Genomic DNA, 5,073 nt, shown 5'->3' on the forward strand with positions numbered 1-5,073 from the left:
ACTAAAAGTACATTGTATTTCTTCAATAGGTGGTTTTGCCGGGCTCAACTCCGGATCCACACATAGAAAGTGACTTGACCAACTTAGCTGGTAAGCTTGATGGCGAATGATGGCCGGGTGAAGGTTTGTTTAACTTATATATATGACGAGCCACTAATCCACTATTATTACAATTGGTAATTAAGTTAGAGATCCTCTTCCAGTAGCCTCGTGTGTATTAGAACTGACTTATTGTGAACTAAATACAATTATTTCAAGGTCCTATATATAAGCAACAAGAAACAACAAAATCGTCTAGAAAACGCTAACTAGTTAGATAGAATAGAAGAAGAAAAAGGAGACCCAATTGGGCGTACGTCTAGTCTAGACGCATGGCTTTGGGTGCTAGTAGCCAACGTAGGTGGCATTGGCGTTCTCGCAATGTGACAAGGTGCATGTCTGTCCGTTGTAGATGAGGTCGGCGTTCTGCAGCACGACGCCGTGGCACGGCACGCCGCACGGAGCAGCACGGCCACGGGCAACGTCGACGTGCCCTTGATGTTCTTGAACTTGATGTCCTCGAGGGTGACCCCGGAGAGGCGGAGACGTACCTGTGCTCGCAGTTGTAGTAAGGGCAGTACTTTTGGTCGATGATGATGGGGGTCTGCACGTCCTTCATCACCATGTTCTCGAACAGCATGTGCGCGGCGAGGCTCTTGGTAGGGGAGTTCTCCCACGTCTTGATGCGGACGCCGTTCATGGTGCCCTGGAAGGTCATGTCGGTGACGTGGATGCTAGTGACGTCGCCCTCGCCGACGTAGCGGCCGAGGCTACCGACGCTCATGCCGTGGCCCGGGCCGTAGTGGACACGGGCGATGTATATGTTGTGGTTCCCCTGGCCGATGGAGATGTAGTCGTCGCCGGTGCTGATGCGGGAGTCGGAGATGATCACGCCCGTGTTCCGCTCGATGTGGATGCCGTCCGTGTTGGGGCTGTTTTCCGGCGCGTGGATCTGGAGGTTGCTCATCCTCATGTTGTTGTTGTGCAACAGCGCGATGTAGAAGAACTTGTTGTGCGGTTACGGGGATATTTCTTTAGGACTCCCATGAACCTCTCAAAGGGAAACATATTGTGTAGAAATACGGGGCCGAGAATGACAATCTCGTCGACTAGATGAACTAGGACGTGCGTCATGATATTGAAGAAGGATGGTGGGAACACCAGCTCGAAACAGACAAGACATTGCACACATCACTCGTTAGCCTTGCTAGGATTTCTGGATCGATCACCTTCTGAGAGACTGCATTGAGGAATGCACATAGCTTCACAATGGCTAATCGAACGTTTTCCGGTAGAAGCCCCCTCAATGCAACCGGAAGCAGTTGCGTCATAATCACGTGACAGTCATGAGACTTTATGTTCTGAAACTTTTTCTGACATATTTATTATTCCCTTTATACTCGATGAGAAGCTAAACAATGCGTGCATGCGTGGTATCCTTTGTTTGTCTGTCCTGAAAGGTTACTGAGAGCAGGTGATACGTCTCCAACGTATCTACTTTTCCAAACACTTTTTCCTTGTTTTGGACTCTAACTTGCATGATTTGAATGGAACTAATCCAGACTGACGCTATTTTCAGCAGAATTGCCATGGTGTTATTTTTATGCAGAAATAAAAGTTCTCGGAATGACCTGAAAATCCACGGAGACACGTTTTGGAATAAATAAAAAATATTGGTGAAAGAATCAGCATCAGGGGGCCCACACCCTGTCCATAAGGGTGCAGGGCGCGCCCCCTGCCTCGTGGGTCCCCTAAGACTCCACCGACCTCAACTCCAATTCTATATATTCATGTTCGGGGAGAAAAAAATTAGAGAGAAGGATTCATCGCGTTTCATGATACGGAGCTGCCGCCAAGCCCTAATCTTCATCGGGAGGGCTGATCTGGAGTCCATTCAGGGCTCCGGAGAGGGGAATCCGTCGTTATCGTCATCATCAACCTTCCTCCATCACCAATTTCATGATGCTCACCGTCGTGCGTGAGTAATTCCATCGTAGGCTTGCTGGACGGTGATTGGTTGGATGATATTTACCATGTAATCGAGTTAGTTTTGTTAGGGTTTGATCCCTAGTATCCATTATGTTCTAAGATTGATATTGCTATGACTTTGCTATGCTTAATGCTTGCTTGTCACTAGGGCCCGAGTGCCATGATTTCAGATCTGAACCTATTATGTTTTCATGAATATATGTGAGTTCTTGATCCTATCTTGCAAGTCAATAGTCACCTACTATGTGTTGTGATCCGGCAACCCCGAAGTGACAATAATCGGGACCACTCCCGGTGATGACCGTAGTTGCAGGAGTTCATGTATTCACTAAGTGTTAGTGCTTTGGTCCGGTACTCTATTAAAAGAAGACCTTAATATCCCTTAGTTTCCAATAGGACCCCGCTGCCATGGGAGGGTAGGACAAAAGATGTCATGCAAGTTCTTTTGCATAAGCATGTATGACTATATTCGGAATACATGCCTACATTACATTAATGAACTCGAGCTAGTTCTGTGTCACCCTATGTTACAACTGTTGCATGAGGAATCGCATCCGACATAATTATCCATCATTGATCCATTGCCTATGAGCTTTTCACATACTGATCTTTGCTTAGTTACTTTTCCGTTACCACTATTACTATTGCTACAAAAACTGCTACTGTTACTTTTGCCACCATTACCGTTACTTCCATACTACTTTGCTACTAAATACTTTGTTGTAGATATTAAGTCTTTCAGGTGTGGTTGAATTGACAACTCAACTGCTAATACTTGAGAATATTCTTTGGCTCCCCTTATGTTGAATCAATAAATTTGGGTTGCTTACCTCAAAGCCTGTTATAAGGCTTGTGCAGGCTTCGGTCAGTCCGCTCTTTGCGGACTGAATCTTCTCAATCACTGCACCCATGAGGGTACAGTGTTCCTCAATGATGGAAGCGCTTCGCAGCGCTTCCAGTAGAGTATCCGGTGCCTCTGGTTGGACAGAGGTCACCGGCGGAATGGGCACACCTCCTTTCAATTAGGGAGGCTGCTCGCCGGACTCCGGAGCCGTATAGGTCTCCGGGATAAAAGTAAGAAAATTAGACAAGTATTTATCTAATCATACAAGTAAGAATTTTTTTCTTTTAGAAAGAAGATAAGAACAAGAGGCTCACCACGATGGTGCCGGCGACGAGATCGGCGCGGGCAATCGATGGTGGTGAAGACGGGGACGGGACTTGACGGACCGCTAAACCTAGACAAATCTCGAGGAAAATGGAGTTTGGAGGTCGAGCTTCGAGAGGAGAAAGCTTAACTAGTGTGGCTCGGGCATTTCATCGAATACCTCATGTGCATAGGAGGTGAGCTAGAGCACCACAAAGCTCCCCCATCGCCAGCCAGAAAAAAAAGAGCAGTGTGGAGTGCTTTGCTCGCCGGCGATGGGGTATATATAGGCACCTCATTGGTCCCGATTCGTGGCTGGAGCCGGGACAGAAGGTTGTGGGCCAGGAGCGTGGACCATTGGTCCCGGTTCGTGCCTGGAACCGAGACAAAAGGTTCCAGACGAACCGAGACCAATGCCCCACGAGGCCCGGCCGGCCTCCTGGGCTCACGAACCGGGACGTATGCCTCCATTGGTCTCGGTTCGTGACTGAACCGAGACTAATGGGTTGGCCAGGCCTGAACCAAAGCGTTGTTTTCTACTAGTGCACCATGATGAGACAATAAAACATTTGTTCTTCCAATACAAATTGGCTCGTTCTATATGGTCAGTCATCCAGATAGCTTCTGGCTTGTATCCTCCTTGTAGTGTTGCTAATGTATTTGCCAACTGGTTACATGGGATTGATCATAGGTTTAGAACTCTTCTTAGGGTGGGAGTGCTTGCCATTATCTGGTCGCTTTGGCTATGTAGAAATGATAAGGTTTTCAATGATAAAAGTACTTCTCTGATGCAGGTTATCTACAGATGTACCGGCACTCTTCGTTTATGGTTATCTCTACAACGCGTGGAGAATCGAGACCTGTTTACGGAGGTGTGTACACAATTGAAGGATACGGCAAGGGATATTTTTACCCAACATGGGTGGCAGCATGATCTTAGGATTGACCCACCTCCGCTTTAGGCGTTATACGGACTCTACATGTTTGTATTTCACCTTTTTTTTGTTCGTGCGAGAGGACTTTGTTTGGCTGTGTGCATCTTAATTATGCAGAGGCCGGGTGTAATGCTTAAATATTTTAAGTAATAAAGCGCCCCTTTTCGAAACAGAGGGAGAAAAGAGGGAATTAAAACCCAGATTTTAATCTATTATTTCTAGCAACCATCAGACTAGAACTCTTAATTAAAATCTCACAATAATTTACATTGGCCACATAAAATATTCTTACAAATTCACCTTATCAAACATTATGGATTTATCAAATTCTACGGCCGTGGGCATGGCCTGTCATTTGCTCATCGATAACACGTTTAATGAGCAAGCTTCTTATGCATTCTTCGTTGGCATGTATCCTTTGCCAACTTTTCAAAACTAAAAGTACATCGTCTTTCTTCAATAGGTGGTTTTGCCAGGCTCAACTCCGGATCCACACATGGAAAGTGACTTGACCAACCTAGCCGGTAAGCTTCATGGCGAATTTGATGGCCGGGTGAAGGTTTGTTTAACTTTGAGTATATGACGAGCCACTAATCCACTATTACAATTGGTAATTATTAAGTTAGAGATCCTCTTCCAGTAGCCTCGTGTGTATTACTTCCTATGTTCCTAAATATAAGTCTTTTTAGGCATTTCAAATGGACTACAATATATGGATGTATGTAGATATATTTTAAAGTGTAGATTCACTCATTTCGTTCCGTATATAGTCATTTATTGAAATCTCTAGAAAAATTTATATTTGGGAACGGAGGGGGTAGAACTGACTTATTGTGAACTAAATATAATTATTTCGTGGTCCTATATATAAGCAACAAAGAAACAACAAAATCGTCTAGAAAACGCTAGCTAGTTAGATAGATAGAAGAAGGAAAAGGAAACCCAATTGGGCGTACGTCTAGT

At 45.3% G+C, this 5,073-nt stretch overlaps 1 pseudogene; it reads right to left on the bottom strand.

Moving 5' to 3' along the window:
* Positions 1-363: 363 nt before the first annotated feature.
* On the bottom strand, positions 364-1,057 carry LOC125537912 (annotated as a pseudogene).
* Between the last annotated feature and the right edge of the window lie 4,016 nt (positions 1,058-5,073).

This window comes from Triticum urartu, chromosome 2, assembly GCF_003073215.2.
Source record: "Triticum urartu cultivar G1812 chromosome 2, Tu2.1, whole genome shotgun sequence".
In the NCBI taxonomy this organism is placed as follows: Eukaryota; Viridiplantae; Streptophyta; class Magnoliopsida; order Poales; family Poaceae; genus Triticum; species Triticum urartu.